The sequence below is a fragment of the Dendrobium catenatum genome, unplaced genomic scaffold (genome assembly GCF_001605985.2).
Source record: "Dendrobium catenatum unplaced genomic scaffold, ASM160598v2 fragScaff_scaffold_1446, whole genome shotgun sequence".
Classification (NCBI taxonomy): Eukaryota; Viridiplantae; Streptophyta; class Magnoliopsida; order Asparagales; family Orchidaceae; genus Dendrobium; species Dendrobium catenatum.
The window spans coordinates 800,254-822,293 of record NW_021319908.1 but is presented as its reverse complement, the minus strand read 5'-3'; the positions used below and the strand labels follow the sequence as shown (position 1 = coordinate 822,293).

The following is a 22,040-nucleotide window of genomic DNA, read 5'->3' as shown; positions in this document are numbered from 1 at the left end:
TATATAAGATGATGTGTGTGTGTGTGTGTGTGTGTGTGTGTGTAGATATGTGTTTGTCTAATTTTCTAAACTTTTTAAGGTATTTAAAAAATACAAAGAACAACTTCCCAATATTCTAGCTTAGGAGTTTGCATATGTTGACATAAAAGCTAAAACTCTAATAACAAATGATATATCTAATGACAAGTAGATCAATTTTCCGAGCAACTATCAATAATGAAAACCATCTTCAAACATGTTGTCTTTATCCATAATTTTCTATTTATCAATATAAGTATCAGTAGGTTTGTAACCTAACAAATCGATTTCATCAATAAGATCAATTTCATACTTTTTAGATAATAACACTTGGGGTGTCAATAAATCACACTTCCAGACAACCTAATCAGAACTCGACCAGAAAAATATGGATACTAGTTGACCAGTTTAATAAAAGAGTCAAGCTTGAAATTCCGACCAGATTAATTGGAGGGTCGTATCTGAGTTCACCCGCGAATTCAATTTTGAATTGAAAGTGACATGTTTATTTTATTCCCTTAAATTCTTTTGCTTGTTGGCATGTTCTTATTTTCAATTAATTAACCTAAATTCTATACTTAATAAGTTATTAAAAAAATAATCATAATGGGTTATCTGGTAATGTTTGGATTATTTGAGTTGCTAGTGGGTCATCTATGGGTCCACCTTTTTTACCTGTTTATTAAACAGGTCAAATTTAATTAACCAGATTCAAATCGAGTTAATATGGGATCAAACATAAATCAGACCCACTAATCCGCTTTGACACCCCTAATAACACTGTTGTTATAGACAAACTCAACGACAACAACAACAACAACATCAAGCCTTTATCCCACTGTGGGTCGACTACATGAATCATTTTTCTCCATTATGTCCTGTTAAGAGTTAAATTCTCATTTAAATCTAATAAAGAAATGTCATATATAACATTTGCTAACCAAGCCTTTTTAGGTTTACCTCTACCTTTCTTAGCATAAGTTAAATCTAATACATCTACTTTCCTAACCATATCATCGAAAGGCTGCCGCTTTATGTGACCAAACCATCTAAAACAAATCTCTCTAATCTTATATTCAACTAGAGCTACTCCAACCTTTTCACGTATATGCTCATTTCGTATCATGTCTCTAAGAGTAAAGCCACTCATCCACCTGAGCCTTCTCATCTCTGCAACACTTAACTTAATATTATGTTTCTCTTTTAATAGACAACATTCTGCACCATAAAGCATTACAGGTCTAACCACCATCTTATAGAATTTTCTCTTAAGTTTGAGGGGGGATTTTCTATCACACAACAAGCCCGATGCATTCCTCCACTTCAACCATTCAACTTGAATTATACTAATAATATCCCCATCTATTTCACCATCACTCTGAACAATAGACACAAGATATCAAAATGTGCACTCTTATTAATAACTCAATCACTCAGTCACAATCCCCCAATTAGATCTATTATTACTAAAATTACACTTCACATATTCAGTTTTAGATCTACTCAAACTAAAGGTTTAGACTCTAAGTTTGCCTCCATAATTCAAGTTTACCTTTAACTCCCTCTCTAATTTTATCAACAAGAAGAATTTCATCAACAAAAAGCATACACCAGGGTACAACATCTTGCAAATGTCTGGTGAGAATATCCATGACTAAAGCAAAAAAGATATGGGCTACTATAAAGAAGACAAACTCAATGATCAGGAAATATTTGGGTTAGCCAAGATCTTTAGTTAAAAAAGATTTTTGAAGATAGTATTTTACATTTATGACTCCATATTTGTTAATGATGAATGGCCGACTATAATGTAAAGTTTCACGTGAAGTCATAAAGCATAGTGCATGGCGTTGGCCAGTGGCGGAGCCAGAAATTTTATTCAGTGGGGGCTAAAATTAAAATAGTTATGTTTGCCGTCTCATTTGACAGGTTATAATCTATTAAAATAGTTCTGTTTGACGTCTCATTACCAGAGTCAAGAGGAGCTGTAAGATTAAATTAAGAATGCAAATAAAATGGCTCTTGGAGCTTAGAGGACATAAACATCTTCCAAGGGCGGTCTTCGTTTGGGGGCAAGAGAGAAGCAAAAGGGAAAATGAAAGCCGTGCTTGAGGTCGTGACTCGTGCTAGAGTAAATAGGAAAACGAACCATTGATGCTTTTCATGTGTCCATAAAAAAATTTTAGTGGCTTCTCTGGATTAATAAATAACTTTAAAATGAAGAATTACAAAAATTAGAGCAGGTTTCCTGGTTGGTGAACTTGTTGCTCTGTTAAGCCACTAAAACATTCATCTTTAAGCCCCTTAGGCTTTCAATTTTAGCTTTAGCCAAATCCTTTAGAGGAGATCTCTCGTATTAAGTCCTCCCAGCAACTCTGCGTCAAAATCTCTTTTCATCATTTCGTCCACAATGAAAAGTCCACCATGGAAAGTCATTCCTTCCTCTCTCTTTCAATATTTCACCCTATTAGTCTCTCTCTCTCTACAGCTGAAGCATTGCATAGTCCGAGTAGGAGGATTGAAGACTTGAAATGGAAAAAACCTGTAATAAATAAAATGAAAGCTGACAAGGGGATGTACCGGGGGTCCCCCCCCCCTCCCTCCGCCCATGGTGCTGGCATATGCCATTTTTAATATAGCGCACAATATTAAATAATTATAAATAAAACTATGTATTGATATGAATATTATTAAATTGAAAGATAGATAATCATGATAATAAAAACAACCAAATATATGATTAATGGCACAAATAGTGCGCGCTATTTTAAACTAGTGTGTTGCGCCAAGCAAATGACGACATGGGTGCACCGCACCAGGCCATGCACCATAGCACGCATCATTTTGTATTGTTGATATTTATGTTTATGACACTATTTTGATCACCCCGTAAGAATGTTATTATCACCATAAATTGCCAAGATAACAAAACCTCATGAATTATATCAAACCAAGATAGATCAATTTGCTAAATTGTCAAGAAAGGAAGATATCATCAATGTAAATTGTCAATATAACATAACATGATGAAAAATGTCTAATGAAGATGGAGTGAACCACTAAACTGCTATGAAGCTTGACTTCAAAAAGAACCTTGCAACTTCTAACGAACCATACTCGAGGAATTTATTTTAAGTCCATATATAGTTTTCTTATTTTGGTCTCCTCCTGAACAACATGAGGTTGCTCAGCTTCAATGAGAATACTTTGGGGTATTCACAACTGTTTATACATGAGAATAAGAGAGATTTGATAGATGCCTAAGTGTGCTTATCTAAATCTTTTCTTAATTGATAATATTATGCAAAAAAGTTTTCTTTTCAATTTAGTGTCTATCACATTCTTACTACACAAGAAATGTATGAAGGATTGAAAGGTTATAACCAGTGAAATAAGTTATAAATTATGAAGGTATGATGTATGGAATATCAAGTTAGAAGTAAAGATTTACTATTTTACAATATGATGTCTGCAATATCAGGTGGGCAAAAGGGACTCAAATACTAAACATGTATTGTAGATGGGGCAAAAGGGACCACAAAAGAAAAGATATCTGCCAAGCAGGTGGGGCAAAAGGGACCACTAATGAGGCAAAAGGAACCTCAATGTAATTCAATGACGATAATGTCAGGTGTACCTGGGCTCCATTAAATATTATTATGAATGTATAATCAAGTCTTTTACTTATTTAATTTGATATTAATTGTAACTTTGAAAAAGTAAGAAATAATGTTAATTAAGACTATGATGTTGTTACCAGTAAAAGTAAGTTTAATGATTAATGATTTCAAAGTTTGATTAACTTCTTTTTTTTGTATTATAAATGTTATTTAGATATAGAATTTGCTGAGCCTCATAGCTCACCAGTATTTCTTACTGGTTGTTGTTACAGAAAATGGGAAAGAGAAGATTGATGCAAGCTAATTTTATGCAAGTGTTTCTTCTTTTCATATTTAAGTTATCTTTGTTAGTGAGGCCTTGTATGTGCAAGTTAAACAAATTTTCACACTAATATTTAGTACATTTCCCTATTCATCATAGAATATTCTTTTGCTCCTATTAATTTATAATTTGGGTCAATTGGTGTATAAGCATGTTTATAAGCCATCTTTCATATTTTCATTAGTAGAACAATAACATACTTTTTTTGTAAATTGAAGATATTTTGATGTGACCTAGCAACCTCAATTTAAACAACAACAACAACAAGCCTTTATCCCACTATGTGGGGTCCGCTACATGAATCATTTTTCTCCATTATAACCTATTAAGAATCAAGCAAATCTAAATCTAATAAAGAATGATCATTTCTAATATTTTCTAACAAAGCCTTTTTAGGTCTACCTCTACCTCAATTTAAGAAAAATTTAATTTTTCTGGCTTTATCTCAAATTCTTTGACCAAATTTTGCTATGTAGTTTTTTTTTTTCTTGCACATAACTTATTGTTACAATTATATCATCAAAATGCGAATAAAATCATTACTCTTGGCATATTTGAGCATTTAATAAACAACAGGTGACCACCTAGAATTTGCTCATCAATTGTGGTTATTATTTTACAAACTTTCTAAACCAAGCTCTAAGTGATTGGTTGAGACCATATAAATGTTTTTCTTAGTTTGTAGATCTTGTTCATTCCAAGACCTCCCCAAAAAATAAGAGGAATATCCATGTAGTTTTTCTTCTTTAGATCACCGTGAAAGAATACAATTTGAATGTCAAATTATTGCAAATTCAAGTAAAAGTTGGTAGCCAATGACTATTAGATTATTATTGCATTCATGTTTGCAACTAGAGTAAACATCTCTTGGTAATCTACTTCATAAATTTGAGTGTAGCCATAGCAACAGAACTTTCTTATAGCTTTTAGGGTTCCCATTAGCTTTTTATTTCAATGTAAACACACATTTGCACAACATTGATTTCGTCCCTTAAGGAAACTCTATGATATCTAATACGCCTCGGAATAAAAAATAGCCAACAAACAAAAAGAAATTCAACAAATCGCAGATTTTATTGACAAGAAACGAAATATGAATGAGCAAGATACAATGGTCCTCTTTCAAGAGGAGGACCTTCTCTCCCAAATTCTAGATGCCACTAGAATCGCTCACAAAAACAATGGACAATGGCATCCTCCTAACCCTAGAAAACTTGCCCTTAAATAGCCCTATAACACAATAACCTGAATAGAATCATAATTTAGAAAACATTCCTAAACAATTAAACATAATTTAAGAAACATTCCTAAACAAATAAACATAATTTAAGAAACGTTCATAAACAATTAAACATAATTTAGAAAACATTCCTAAACAAATTAAATATAATCTAAGAAACCTTCCTAAATAATTAAACATAATTTAGGAAACCTTCCAAAATAATTAAATATAATTTAGAAAACCTTCCTAAACAATTAAACATAATTTAAGAAATCTTTCTAACTAAATAAAACTTTTCTAGTCAAAACCTCCCTCATTAAATCCTTCCTAACACATAATAAACATATTTGGAACAATACTAATTTAAAACCTTCTTGATAAAAATCTTCCCAAAACACCTCTCGCTTGATTACTCCTATTTGCATAACAGCTCTACTAGGCCCCCACAAAGCTGGCCGAATTTCCCCTCCCGCTTTCGCTCAGCCTTGGCGTATCAATCTCCTATGCATTGTTCTTGTCTAAGGCTTCCATATGCATTCTCAATGCTTTGATCCATTCCTCATTGGACAATAACTCAAATAATATTTCAAAGATTGAAGTGGTGTTTAGGTTCACAAAGAAAGATTCATCACAACGCAAAGTGAGGTGACGAATATAATAGGTATTTCGTGCACTCCCTTATACTTTTTCAAATGGGAATTGGGAAGTCAATATAATTGTTTTCATCTTCAAATTTATTTTAGAAGGTGGGCTTAGAAATTGTAATCACCTCAATTTCAATATTTGGAGAAGATTGTTGGGATTGCATTGGTTCTAAAATTAGATTAATCATTCTTGATACACATGTTTATACCTCCAATTATCATGATTTAGGATTTCTAAATTATTTAGAGAATGAATAAGCGGTTAAATTTCTTCTTGAGAAACAGTTGTTGAAACTCGGGACAATGTTATTAAGAGGGGATGAAGATGTTTCTATCCTTATCTTCCATAGTAGAACTCTACCCTAAATGTAAGAATGAGCAAAGAAAGATCTATCTTCTTCAAAATAGACATTAGCCAAAAAAAAATTTAAAAAAAAAGGTGGATGGTATCACTTGTATCAAGTTTTGGTTTATGAGTAACACAAAATATACACTTTCTTTTGACCTATTTTTCCTTGTATTATTACTATCAACATGCTCAAAAGAAGTACATCTAAAGATTTCATGTTGTAAGGTTATTTGTAACATTCAAATTGAGATAAAATAAAAGCTTTGCTTCCTATTTTCCCTATTCGCCTCTCTTGTTGTCCAACATCATCCCTCCCCAATTAGATTTTGTGTGGAATTTGATTGTGTCGATCAATCGAATTGTACTATTGCTTCAGACCTTAATTAAGTTGTCGTGCTCATTGCGAGGTTGCAGGGTCCTCCCCCTACTTGGGTTCAAATACTTTGCACCTTAAAAAAAAAAAAATCGTGCAGCGCCCAGCGCTGCATAATTTGCTTGGAGAAAACACGAGTGGAGAAGCACTGCGGCGCTAAAGACTTGGCATAGCGACGCAGCCAAGCTCTCCATGCTTCGGCATTGTTGCGCTGTCAGGAAAGCTATAGTCAGGGGTGATAAACGTCGTGGCGCTCAAACTTGGTGTTCTGGTGCTGCAAAACAGGCTGACATTTCTTTCTCGTTTTTCCTTATGGGTTGCGTCCCTTGGTGGTTACTAAGCTTTTTTCTTTGTTTGTTCGTGTAAGAAAGGTGCAAGGGTGAAGAGAAGCAAGGAGAGAGTAAGAGAGAAGAGAGATATGTATAAATTTCTCCCAATTTTCATAGTATATTTCTTGGTGTAGTGTGGCTCCGTGGTTTTTTTTCCGGTTTCGTATTTTTCTACGTTAAATCCTAGTGTTCATTATTTCTGTTGGATTTCTATTTCTTATTTGTTTCGTTGCTTGATTTACTCCCCCCCCCCCCCCACCCCCACAAACCTCCCCCTCCTTCGGCAATATGTACATTACTACCTCCTACAAAATTAAGAAGGCAACCTATCTTAAAGCATCAAAATGGAGAAATTGGGATAATCTCAAGGCTATGGATAATTATTGATTTATGTTTGATATGAGGATTGCTTTACATGGGAGCTGTTATGCTCAGCTACAATTTTGGAATATGTTGCTTTTTATCTTCTGCTGCTACACGAATTCTGAAGTTTTGGTCACTGTTGATTAATGCTCGACTTTGTCTATTATAAAATTCAAGTCATGCAGCTATTCCAATTACTTAATTATTCTCAGGTCTTGTAAAGATTTTCTATATGCCCTGGACGATGATGATAATCCCTAAATTTCCAGACCTCCCCTTGGATAGTCATCTTAACAACCAGGGGAGCCATCCCTACCAACTGACCTTTAATGACAGTTTTTCTGTTATCTATTCCGAGTCTAGACGCTGTTAATCACTTTTTCATCTCCTTTCATTTAGTGTATTTCCAATTTGTATTAGCTCTCTCTTATTCCTTTCTATAGGAGTTCTCTTTATTACTTTTTGAGTGACCTCTGCTCCTTTTTTATGCAGCTCATGCAACTTCATTTTTTACACTATAATTTTGTTATATTGTAATTTATTTTACTGCTAATGAAATGGGCGTAGCTCTTAATTTTCCCCAAAAAAAAAGATAAAATTGAAAGTGTGCTTCCATTTGTATTTTGAATTCCAAAACTTTAGATGACAGACAATTTATAATGCAAGTAGCTTGAATGATCGCCTCTACCTAATAAGATTTTGGAATATTGTGTTGGAATAATAAAGCTCTAGTTTTGGCTAGTAAGTGACCATTTTCCCTTTATGGAATCCCATTTATTGGGGATTGCTAAGGCCTCATATTTATTTTCTTCAAATTATTGTGTGCGGCGAATATATTGCTTCATATTTGAAGTCCTCAAATTCCATGTAGTAATTATAACCTTAGAATTAGACCCAATCATCCTTTGCTTTCATTTCACCAAAATCAATCAAAGTAGTAGAAGCAACTTAAGATGATATCCTAATACAGCATCACCTGCTTCTCACCAAAATAGGGTTAAATTGTGGTATACCGCTTAAGGATTATATCCTAACAAACTTTTGCCAACTTCTCAACACAAACAGTTAGTTCGTGACTCGTTGCTTTAGAGGATCATTCTAACATTAGCAATATTAAAAATTTTCTTCATTTTAATAGTTTTTTCATTAGTTTAGATGTGAGGTTGTTGTCAACCTTAATAGTAAACCTGTAAAAGCTCATACTCTCAATCATCAAAATATTGTTCGTCTTGGCTTAATAACCTCATGATTTTGTCCTCTTGGTATAACTTCTCAAGAGGTCACCCATTCTAGGAGTACTTCGATACGAGCATGTTTTAACTTTAGAGTTTCTAATAAAATTTTTAAAATTATACTAAAAGGTGTCTCCAAGTTTTAAGAGTTCGGCTTTATTTTCTTAAGAAATTTTGACAATCCCTCCAACTTAGATAACTGACGTCCTCGTCAGTTTCTTTAATACAGAATCATCTACCAGGCAAATAGGATTTTAAAGGTAGGCATCTTATCTTCCAGCTGGTGTATCTCTCTTATACTAATTGTAACAGCCTAAACTCTCAACAATTGAGATATTGTATGCTTTGGCTCAAAAGCCTCATGGTTTTATCCCCTTAATGTAACTTCCCAAGAGGTCACCCATCTTAGGAGTGATCCGATATTAGCACACTTAACTTTAGAGTTTCTAATAAATTTCCAACAATTACACTAAATAATATCTCGATGCATTATTTTCTTAAGGTATTGTGGAACCCCTTAAGAAAATAAAATTAAACTCTTAACACATCGAGGTGATTTTTGGTATAATTGTTGGAATTTCATTAGAAACTCCAAAGTTAAGTGTTCTCATATTGGCGCACTCCTAGATGGGTGACCACCTAGGAATTACATCAAAGGGAAAAACCGTGAGGCATTAGGCCAAAGCTCAAAGCAGACAATATCTCAATGGTTAAGAGTTTGGGCAGTTACAAATAGTAACAGAGCAATACACTAGTCGTAAGATAGGAATTCATTGATCCAAATTGCATGGTTCAATATCCTAAGTAAAAAAAACTAATAAGGATGTTAATTACCTAAATTTGTGGAACACCTTAAAAAATAGAATTGAACTCTTAAACATCAATGCTCATTTTAATGTAATGGTTGGAAACTCATCAGAAACTCCAAAGTTAAGCGAGCTCGTATCGGAGCACTCCTATGGTGGGTGACCTCCTGAGTAGTTATACCAAGAGACAAAAACTGTGAGGCTATTGGCCCAAGCAGACAATATTTCAATGGTAGAGAGTTTGGACTGTTACACAACTATCACTCGGCCATATAATATCTGAAGATCTCCAACATTTATGTCCCTAATTCTAAATAAATCAACTCTCATAATCATACAAGATTGTGTTAAATTTCAGGACCCGGGATCACCATATTCAAGGCTTACATGTTTTAATTTGCATTAACACATACAAGCAAGCATAAAAGCAGAATTTCCACCATATGTATAACTAAGCCTTAAAACTCTAATGTCGATGTCACAAACACAACAAAGGAAAACAAAAAACAAAAAACAAACAACAAAAACACAGCAATTCGTGGATAAATCATCAAAAGCATTCAAAGAACGCCAACAAAAATCAAAATTTCAGATGCAAAATCAAGAAACTAACTTCAAATCATGTGACAACAACAGGGGAAAAGATTTACTGTCCATACACGAAATGAATAAGCCCTAGATGACTGCAGAAGTAGCAGAAAACTATAAAAGCGATTGAAATAAAAGAACCCGAACTCTTTCAAGGTGGCGATACAGCACCAAAATGTGTGCGGATAAAGCAAGATGGTTGGTATTGCTTACATTTGCTAGTTTTCGTCGGGGCGAAGTTCAAGAGAGATGAGGGGGAGCTCTGTAGGCCGACAAGAAGAAATACAATACCAAGAGTCAAGGTCACGTAGATAATAAACCAGGGGAGCGTAATTGGCTTGCTGGGTCAACTAATATACCTCTTTAAAATATTATAAATCATTTCACCCAAAAATAAAACATTATAAATCTCCTCGAGTTGTTTTGGCTCGTGTACTGTACGCTTCCGATCACCCTGATTTTTTTTTTTTTTTTTTTTTTTTTTTTATTAAAAGGACTTTTTTTTTTTTTTTTTTTTTTGTAATTAAGGGACAGCCACTAATGCTATTAAAAACAAAGACAATCACGCACAACACTCGAGGAGCACAGCCTTATCTCTACAGCCATTAGAATATAACAAATCTGATACATCCTAATCTTACACGTATATATATATAACTAAACATTAAAAAAAGGTTATATTTCTCTCTACATTAATTTTAATATTGTTCTTCTTATTTTTTTGCTTCTATTCATTATTCTACTTTCTATATTACATTCTCAAGATATATAATAAAGTTTTTACATGTATTAGAGCCTTAGCCTAATCGCACCCAGCTGTATCAATGGCCTATTATTCAACCTCTCAAATCGGTGAAGCCTCCACTAAAACCTTCATTGAGATCTCACACATACCTTCATCCCTAAAATCTATTGACGTTGCTATCCAACGACAAATATCTTATGTGATGATCTCAAATCCTAAAATTATTTCGTGTAAATGGCTTTGCTAACATTTTACACCAAACCACTGAAAACTCAATTGCATCTGATCGCTACCAATAGTACTACTCTACCAAATCCCAAATACAACCAGTGGTTACTGATTGACACCAAAATCTGGCAATAGTAATCTGTTCCATTTTTACTCCTGCTACTCTTCCTTATGTTCTACATCTCAACTCTTGTTACGAAATCTAGCTCACAATCGAACATCATCTACAAGCCTCCAATAGATCCAGAGTTATTCAGCTTAAAAATGAACTCTATAATATATCTATGAATAATGTTTCAAAGACCCAATACCTCACAACCATTAAAACACTAGTGGATAACATAGCAACCACATGCTCTACCATCGATCTAGAATACAACCTTCTCTATATACTTTGAATGGCCTCCCAGCACAGTACCAAGCCTTCAAAATGGCCATCGGAACCAAGCTAACTCCCATCAGCCTTGAAAACCTATACTTTCTCCTCATTAGCAAGGAAATCAATACTGTGTCAGATACATCTCACGAACTACCTACTCCCAATCTCAACAAAACCCTTTACGCGCCACTAGGACGAGGCAGATGTGGGCAAGGCTGCATTTTTCCAAACACCGATCGTGATCAAACCTTCAGCCGCACCTCTACCCCTTCCTTGTAATCTGCTAGATTTATTAACATTCAGCTACAACCTGCTGGCACATAGGTAATTCAAATTATTCCAAAAATCTCTTCTCCTCCACCACTAAAGCAATGGTCAACAACCTTTCTAACAAATCTCCATACTCGTATATTGACTATGGTGCATCATCTCATCTCACCAACAACCTAAACAATATTCAACTTCTTGCTTACTACACAGGTTCAGACAATATTATCATTGGAGATGGAGGTTCTCTTCACATTGCTCACTCTGGTCTTGGAATCCTGTCAACACCATCTCGTAAGCTACTTCTTCCAAATATCTTTCACATTATAGATATTTCACACAATCTCCTTTTTTGTCTCACGTCTTACGACTGATAACAATGTTTCTATTACTTTCGATGTTTTCAGTTACACAATCAAGGATCCAAAAACAAATGTCACTCTTCTTTCGGGACCAAGTTGTAACGGTCTTTACCCAATTCATCTTCCAACATCACCGCATAGTCATCAAGCATTCACTATAACCATATATCCTTCCCTCAAATGACACTATCATTTGTGTCATCCAAATTGTAAAGTTATTGCTACAATCTCTACACAAAACATAGAACTTCCAATGCTTGTGTCTTCTTTATTTTGTGCTTCTTGTATTGCCTCTAATAGTTATAAACTATCATTTGCTAAATCTACAAAACATAATAATTATCTACTTGAACTACTACACTCTGATGTATGGAGACCTTTGTAACAGTCCAAACTCTTAACTATCGAGATATTGTCCGCTTTAGCCTAAGGGCCTCACGGATTTTATTTGTTGGTGTAACTTTCCAGGAGGTCACCCATCCCAGGATTTCTCCTGAATGAACACGCTTAAATATGGAGTTTCTTAATGAAATTTTGACCATTACACTAAAAGACGCTTCGATATTTAAGAGTTTAGCTTCTTTTACTTAAGGGGTTTTACAATCTCCCTCACTTAATGACATCCTCATCAACATCTTTATCCCAAAATTATCTACAAGACATAAGATTCTAGAGGTGGCCCCTACAAGTTTATGTGGTGGCTCCTGTCATGTAGAACTTTATCCCATACAGGGTTCAAGAGGTGGCTCCCATGGCGTAGCACTTTGTCTTGCATGGCACTTAGTTCCCATCTTTTAGCTGGTGTATTGCTCTAATATCATTTGTAACAACCTAAATTCTTAATTATCAAGATATTGTCCGCTTTGGCCTAAGGGCCTCCTAGTTTTGTCCTGTTGGTATAACTTTCTATGAGGTCACCCATCCAAGGATTTCTCTGAGACATGCACACTTAACTATGAAGTTTCTTAATGAAATTCTGACCATTACAGTAAAGGCATCTTGATGTTTAAAAGTTTAGCTTCTTTTACCTCAGTGGTTTCACAATCTTCCCCTATTACCTCCACTCAAAATATTATATGATCTTTGTTGATGATTATTCAATCTTTGTATAGATTTTTCCAATGTTCTCAATATCTAAATTTTTATCTAATTTCTTAGCCTTTAAAAATGTGATTGAAAATAAACTATTGCATAAGATTAGTAGTATTTGCACTGACGGTGACACCAAATTTTGAAATCAGCCATTTCAAACATTCCTAAAAAATCGTGGCATTCATCAACAAATTAGTTGTCCTTGCACACATGAACAAAATGACAAAGTTGAATACAAACACCGACATATACTTGCACACTCTTACATATAACCCACCTCCCATATACTCCATTGCTCGACACCCTTCTTATGGATGCCTACCTTATAAACTGCCTTCATCTCCTAACACCAAAAACAAATCATCATTCCACCTTCTACACGAACATAAATATCAATACTCACATCTTCGCGCCTTCAAATTTGCGTGTTTTTTTTACATGAGAAACAAACTTGCTCCTCGCTCAAACTCATGTGTTTTTATTGGCTACTCAAACTCCTATAAATGTTGCAAATGTCTAAACCCAACTATATGTTGTATATATATTTCTCGACATGTCATATTTGAAAAGTCTACTTTTACATTAAAAAACAAGCCAACACCTGCCCCTTGTCGCTCCACTTTTGGATACTGCACATTTCTAGGCATCACCAACTTCTCTTTAATCGTCAAAAAGCATCATAGAGTTGCATGATCAAAAAAAAAAATCTATAGAAGTGTAATATCATGCTCTTGTTACAGCTACTCATACCTCCTCTAGCTTCACTGCCTATTACACTATTATCACATTCGGACACCTCAACCAACGTATATTTACTGTAGTAATGTATCATCCATCACCCTCACCAACAACCCGATGTTTCACGCCAAAATAAAACAAATCAAGGTTGATCATCATTTCATCTGGGATCATATATGCGCTAAAGAAATTCTCAAACTTTCGGCCAGCTCCACATATCAAATTGCTTAAATAATCACCAAATTGTTATCCACCCATCATTTCTAGCTTTTTCGACACAAACTGATGCTTCAACCTCTACCATCATTTTTCGGGGGAGTAACAAGGATAGCTATTAAAAATAAAGACAACCACGCACAATACTCAAGTGGAGCAACAGCTTTATCTAACAATAAATCATAACCATTATAATATAACAAATCTAATACATCCTAACCTTACACGTGTAAAGCAAAACTAGCATCTCATCTATATATATGCAATACTAGAACCAAACAGTAAAAATACAATAGTTTTTTCAATAATAATCTTGTTCTTCTCTCTGCATTTATTCCTACTTCTACTTTCTCTATTACACTCTCAAGGCAAGAAATGAAGTTTTTACACCTACTTTCCTTCATATATGAAAATTAAAAAAGAGAAATATACAACTCTGTAAAATGAGACATTATGTGAAAAACAGTAAACAAAAATCAACAATGCTCAAAAACTAATTAAAGCAATAAGGACTAAAAGCAACACATCAAAAATAGAAAGTTCAAACTACAACTAGAGAGAGGGATAAAATTTTGACTCAAACGACAACCAAAAATCACCCAGGCATGTATATATCATGATCAGCTATAGTCTCAATTGCCTAAGGAAAAATAAAGGCCTTCTAGAGCGGAATACATGGTGATAAAAACCAATCATCACAGTCCACACAACAACAACAACAATAAGCATTTATCCCACTATGTAGGGTTGGCTACATGAATCCTTTTTCTCCATTTTGTGCTATTAAGAGTCAAATTCCCATTAAAATCTAATAAAGAAATGTCATTTCTAATATTTTATAACCAAGTCTTTTTAAGTTTACCTCTGCTTTTCTTAACAAAGGCCAAATCTAATACATCTACTCTCATAACAAGCTCATCAAAAAGGCCAACACTCTATTTAAACTAAACCATCTAAGGTGACTCTCTCTAATATTGTATATCACTAGAACTATTCCAACCTTTTTCCATATATGCTCATTTTGTATCCTGTCACTAAGAGTAATTCCACTCATCCACCTGAGCAACCTCAACTAAGCAGCACTTAACTTAATATTATGCTTCTATTTTAATGGCCAACATTTTGCACCATAAAGCATTGTAGGTCTCACCACCATCTTATAAAATTTTCCCTTAAGATTGAATGGTATTTTTCTATCACACAACAAACTTAAAACATTCCTCCACTTCAACCATCTAACATGAATTCTACTAATAATATTCCCATCTATTTCACCATCACTCTGAACAATAGACCCAAGATATCTAAAACTAGTACATGTATCAATGACTTGATTGCTCAAAGTCACAAATCCCCCACTAGATCTATTACTATTAAAATTAGACTCCATGTATTCGATTTTAGATCTACTTAAACGAAAACCTTTAGATTCTAAGGTTGACCTACATAGTTCGAGTTTACCTTCAACTCTCACTCTAGTCTAATCAACAAGAAGAATATTACCAGCAAAAAGTATACACCAAGGTACATCCTCTTGTAAATGTCTATTGAGAACATCCATGACTAAAGCAAAAAACATAAAGGCTTAAGGCTGATACTTGATGTAATCCAACTAAAATTGGAAAATAATTAGTCAAACCACCTTGTGTTTGAACACAAGTAAAAGCTCCTTATTGACCTTATTTTTATATGAGGTCATCAGGGCTTTTCCCAATCCCGTAGGTGGCGATCCAATGGTGGACAGTTGTACACTTGCCATCCATAGAGATCCCAATCAACTCTCAATCCAGCTCTCAATCAACAGCCAACCCAGTCTTCAATTAACAACCTATCAAGCCCTCAATCAACACTCAACCCAAATGACTTTTCCAACCCCTGAAACTAGATCCATCAACTTCAATCATCAAACCAAATTTGTTAGAATTAATCCCAAACCCTAGGCCAACCTAGTTTGACCTATTAGGCCCTTTAGGCATCTAAATGGCATTTTCACCAAATGACCAATTTAGACCTTGGGACTACCTCCAATGGGTCCCTCATGTCATTCCAAATTTGTTAAGCTCAAAATCAATCCCTTCGATCAACCTGATTGACCAAGTCAACCTAGGTTGACCCAAATGTCCCTTAAGGGTATAAAGGGTTAGGTTGACCAAGTGACCAGCCCTATGTAACCACATTTAGGTTTAAATAATTCTTCGTAAAGTGTGTTTCAAATCGAGCTTTTAGTCCCCATAATTTTTGTTCATGTATGTTAGTTAGGTTTAAAATTTCAAGTTAAATGATCGATTTGATCCCGTAGTCCGAATGATGCCATATAGTCGATCAGATGTGCTGGATTGCACTGCATGGCTTGCCGTTATCTCTATGGCCGTTAGTTAATTTTAATTAATATAAATTACATTTTATATGAAATTTAATTAATAGAAGTTTAGAAAAATTACAAAAAATCTATTTTAAATTAGAAAAATTTGTATTTTATATCAAAATATCCAAAATTAAAATGCCTTTTAATTAAAATTAAAATTAAATTAAAATATCAAGTATATTTTAAATTATTTTAATATTTAACTAAAAATGATTAAATATTTAATAAAATTTAAATTTCATTTTGAAATATATTTTGGGACTAGGTCATATGTCCCTACAATCAAAAATAGGCTTAGAATATTTAGAAAATTGTAGGGACTATGTCATATGTCTAATTGGTGTAGAAACTATATAAAACACTCAAACATAGTGGCATTGACCCATTTAGATTAGGAGTTTTCTAGTCTTAAAATCAATTAGGACATAAGTGCAAGTAATCCCAAGTTATCTCTTAATTTGGTCTATAATTTCAAAAATTTATAATTAGTTCAAATAAAATCTAAAAATTATAAATAATATATCAAAATTAAATTATCAAACCATAAATAATAAAATACTTATGATCAAACCCCTAATTTAATATTAATTAAATTTTTAATGAAAATAAATAATTAGTTCAAATAATTAATTAAAAATAATTTTTTTTAAAAAAAATCCCTAAATGTTGGAGGAATCTCCTTAGGTCATTTCTGACTTTTGGGGGTGGTTCCAAGAGGTTTGGGACTGATTGGGATCAAAATCTAAAATTCCTCTTAATTAAGAGAATTTTAAAAATTCTTAAAATACTCAATCTTAAAAAAATCATAGTTAATTCAAGAAAATTTCAAATCAATCAAACTCAAAGCCATTCAACTCATATTAAAATCTAATATTTTTTAAAAATATCAAACTTCTAAAATCAATTCAAAGTCAAAAAGTCAACTTTCTGGTCAACCGTTGTTCAAACTTAAGTGTGGACTTTGAAGAATCATAACTTTTATAGAAAACTCCAATTTAAACAAACTAATAGTTTAACTACTCATTATAAAACCTAATATTTATTAAAAATTTAAAACTTTTAAAATTAAACTTAATTTAAAAAGTCAGCTTTTAGACCCTAAATTAATACAATTAAAATAATTTCAATAATTCTAAAAAAATGCAATAATTGATTTTAATCCAAAAAACCTCAATCTAATTTTAAAATCAGCAACTATTTAATCTTAATTAAAATGTATTAAACTTTAAACCTTAATTAACTCAATTCACTTAATTATACTGGTTACTACTAAGTAACCCATGCCTACGTATGAGGCTATTAAGTTAGCCTCAAAGCATTCAACAAACTCAAACATAAACATCCCCTTTAATCTTTAACAAACTCAAATATTAGATAATCTCAATAAATAATCCAACTTAGTATCAACCCCAGCCACATTATCCTGTACACATATTTTACATGATTTGCTAGGACAACCAACTCTAGTCTAGGCTAGCATGGTGTTTACTTTACTTTTGTGTATCGATTTTTTTGATATTTCATTACATATTGTGATTGAAGTATTTAATGTGAATGTTTATTTACTTTTGTTGTATTATATGGATTGATGATGTGTGGGGCACTAGTTTACTCTTAGGTTAGGATCATTTTGCTTGCTCATAGAGTTTTCTGCAAGTGACTGTGCTCATGCAGGGCAATAAAAGGAGACTAATAAATAATAATCATTATAAATATTATAGATACTTCACCTTACTTAGCCCCCTAAATAAATAAGAGTACGATCAAGCGTGGCTAAATTGAGTACTTTAATTTCATTATATAACAACTTCAGATTATTTTATATTTAAATGCTTAGGATAACCCACTAGGGGAGTCTAGAATTTTTATTTTTTATATCAATATAGTTCATTCAAAGTTAAGAGTTGTGAGAGAGTCTTTGAGTTTGGTATACCTAGACTAAAAATTGAATTCCAAAGAGGAAATGATACCCCATAGGGGATAATCCTTTTTCATTTGGAAGCTCAATTTTGAATCAATTCACTACCCAAAGTGGGAAGAATAACCTCCCTCGCGAGGGTAGAGTTTTCTAATTTTCCATTTAGGTATCTAAGTACAATGAATCCAAGGAGTCTAAGGAGGAGAAGACCGAGGAACTAAAGAAAGAAGAGTATCCCACTTAAAGTTTACTCACATCTATTTTAGGATTAGAATTTAGGTTTGTGGTTAGTGGTGCGCGATTTCACTTTTAATTTATGTAATTTTTGGTTGTAAAAAATCATAATTAATTCAAGAAAATTCCAAATCAATCAAACTCAAAGCCATTCAACTCATATTAAAATCTAATATTTTTTAAAAATATCAAACTTCTAAAATTAATTCAAAGTCAAAAAGTCAACTTTCTGATCAACCGTTGTTCAAACTTAAGTGTGAACTTTGAAGAATCATAACTTTTATAGAAAACTCCAATTTAAACAAACTAATAGTTTAACTACTCATTATAAAACCTAATAATTATTAAAAAATTAAAACTTTTAAAATTAAACTTAATTTAAAAAGTCAGCTTTTAGATCCTAAATTAATACAATTAAAATAATTTCAATAATTCTAAAAAAATACAATAATTTATTTTAATCCAAAAAACCTCAATCTAATTTTAAAATAAGCAACTATTTAATCTTAATTAAAATTTATTAAACTTTAAACATGAATTAACTCAATTCACTTAATTATACTGGTTACTACTAGGTAACCCATGCCTACGTATGAGGCTATTAAGTTAGCCTCAAAGCATTCAACAAACTCAAACATAAATATCCCATTTAATCTTTAACAAACTCAAACATTAGATAATCTCAATAAACAATCCAACTTAGTATCAACCCCAGCCACATTTCCTGTACACATATTTTACATGATTTTCTAGGACAACCAACTCTAGTCTAGGCTAGCCTGGTGTTTACTTTACTTTTGTGTATCGATTTTTCTGATATTTCATTACATATTGTGATTGAAATATTTAATGTGAATGTTTATTTACTTTTGTTGTATTATATAGATTGATGATGTGTGGGGCACTAGTTTACTCTTAGGTTATGATCATTTTGCTTGCTCATAGAGTTTTCTGCAAGTGAATGTGCTCATGCAGGGCAATAAAAGGGGGCCAATAAATAATAATCATTATAAATATTACAGATACTTCACCTTACTTAGCCCCCCAAATAAATAAGAGTACGATCAAGCGTGGCTAAATTGAGTACTTTAATTTCATTATATAACAGCTTCAAATTATTTTATATTTAAATGCTTAGGATAACCCCCTAGGAGAGTCTAGAATTTTTATTTTTTTATATCAATATAGTTCATTCAAAGTTAAGAGTTGTGAGAGAGTCTTTGAGTTTGGTATACCTAGACTAAAAATTGAATTCCAAAGAGGAAATGATACCCCATAGGGGATAATCCTTTTTCATTTGGAAGCTCAATTTTGAATCAATTCACTACCCAAAGTGGGAAGAATAACCTCCCCCGTGAGGGCAGAGTTTTCTAATTTTCCATTTATGTATCTAAGTACAATGAATCCAAGGAGTCTGAGGAGGAGAAGACCGAGGAACTAAAGAAAGAATAGTATCCCACTTAAAGTTTACTCACATCAATTTTAGAATTAGAATTCAAGTTTGTGGTTAATGGTGCCCGATCACATTTAATTTATGTAATTTTGGGTTGTAATAAATGGGGCATTTGCCTACAAACATTAATTTGAAAAATTAATTATAGTTGTTGATATTTGATTTATTTTACTTATGTATAGGATCTTGTCAGGTTTTCCTAATTTTTTGACGCTTGTGGTTAATTTTAATTTAGCTTGGAACCCGATTGGAGGCTCGTGAGGGTACAAATAAAAAATTTCTTTCTTAATCAAATTTAAAATATTTAAGCTCACATAGTGACTCTAACGATTTTAAGAAGTGAGCCTGTGATCACTGGGAGTTTGCATAACATATTTTTACTCTCTTTCTTGTTAGGCACTTTCCAGCTTGCGAGTTCTAGCATACCACCTGACCTTTGAGGGTGCAGATCTATCAAGCAGATGTTATGCAATCTTTTGGAAAAAATATTTTTAAAGTTTTTTAAAAAAATTGCTACATATTTATTTCATGCATTTAATCTAGTTGATCAACATACATTATATTAGAAATCAATTTAAAAGTGAGGCTAAAATTATAATTGCATTTTTCTTTAGCATTTTCACCCCATATAAGTTAAAGGACCAATTAGGTAAGCTCTAGATGTCGGTCCCATTTCTCAAAAACCTTAATAAAAATATCATTACCACTCTTTCATAAAATTACCAGACTCATGGATTTAAAATCGCCTAGGTGATTAGCTGGCTCCCTAATCTAGGCTGGGGTAAGTCTAGATTTTACACTATATTAGATAGGTTTAGGTCACCATTATTTGATACCCAAATTAGATTTAGGATCCTGGGAGAATTTTAAATCATAAGACCCCAACCTCTAAGAATATAATCCCAAATTTCTAATAAATCAACAAACGCAAACTAAATTTTTTCTCAATCTAAAATTTAAAGCCTAACACTTAGCATAGGTCGGGGCACTTTTGAATTATTTTCGGAATCCCAAAGTATCTCGTACTCTTCTTCCTTTGACTCCAAAAATAAGTGCTCAATCTTATTTGAATCCAACTTGAAATTTTAGTTTCACCCATTTACTATCATTCATAGAAAATCTTTAAATAAAATTTATGTCGTTATTTTAATCGAGAGTATTCATATGATACTCCAATTTTTTACGATGTATTAACTACGAGGGCTTGCGCTCGTAGGAGATTTAGAACTCATATCTTTTTTTCAAAACTCAATTAATATATTTTTGTGAAATCAAATTTATAAAGATCATTATCGTCATAATCGAATGATTACTAACGGATGATATATTCTTTCTTTAGGGAGATATATCATATGTTAATATAAATTTGAATATGAAATTAACTATCACTTCTCTTGATTATCATAGTCTGATATTTGGCTGAACCTTATTTTGGTCATTCGGGGTCATATGTAGTTCTCTCTTAAATCAAGCTACGACATTTGAGAGAAAATCTACAATTTTAAATCTAAAATCATTAGATGATTTTTTTCTCCACCTTCCGATGCAGTATATTATCCTAATGGTTTGTTCGACCTCAGAATTAACATTTAAATTTAATTCTTGATTTTTCCAAAGAAATTTAATTTAGATTTGTTTTGCACCTTGCAAGGCAAATTCCTTTTTCAAACACTAACACTCTTACATACATATCCCTAATAACTTGAATATAAACATTATTAATCTCTTTCTTTTCTATAACTCTCCATAGCACTTCTCTTGGAATTTTATCATATGATTTCTCTAAATCAATAAATATCATATGTAGATCCTCCTTTGTCTCTCTAAACTTCTCCATCAACTCTCACAATAAATGAATAACTTCCATAGTAGACCTACCCAACATTAATCCAAATTGATTTTGAGAAACATTAGTATCGCGTCGTAACCTATGCCTCGTAACTCTCTCCCAAAGTTTTAAAGTATGAAACATCAACTTAATTCTTCTATAATTCGCACAATCTTATGCATCACCTTTATTTTTAAAAATAAACATCAATACACTCATTTTCCACTCATCTGACATCTTTTTAGTCTTTAAATAATACTAAAAAGTTTAGTAATTCATGAAATTCCTTCATCTCCTAAGCTTTTCCACACCTCTATTAAAATATAATCAGGTTTACTAGTTTTTTCAC

At 32.8% G+C, this 22,040-nt stretch overlaps 1 protein-coding gene across 4 annotated transcripts in view; it reads right to left on the bottom strand.

The window, feature by feature from the left end:
* The window catches only part of LOC110092459 (immune-associated nucleotide-binding protein 9), a 40,336-nt gene extending 30,097 nt beyond the window's left edge, over nt 1-10,239 (bottom strand). The window contains exon 1 of one of the 4 annotated variants that reach the window (XM_020817015.2): nt 10,080-10,239. The gene's annotated coding sequence lies outside the window, so the exon portion shown is untranslated. Of the gene's footprint in view, nt 1-9,937 lie in introns of all 4 variants that reach the window. The other 3 variants (XM_020817016.2, XM_028700072.1, XM_028700073.1) reach the window with 3 other exon arrangements.
* Between the last annotated feature and the right edge of the window lie 11,801 nt (nt 10,240-22,040).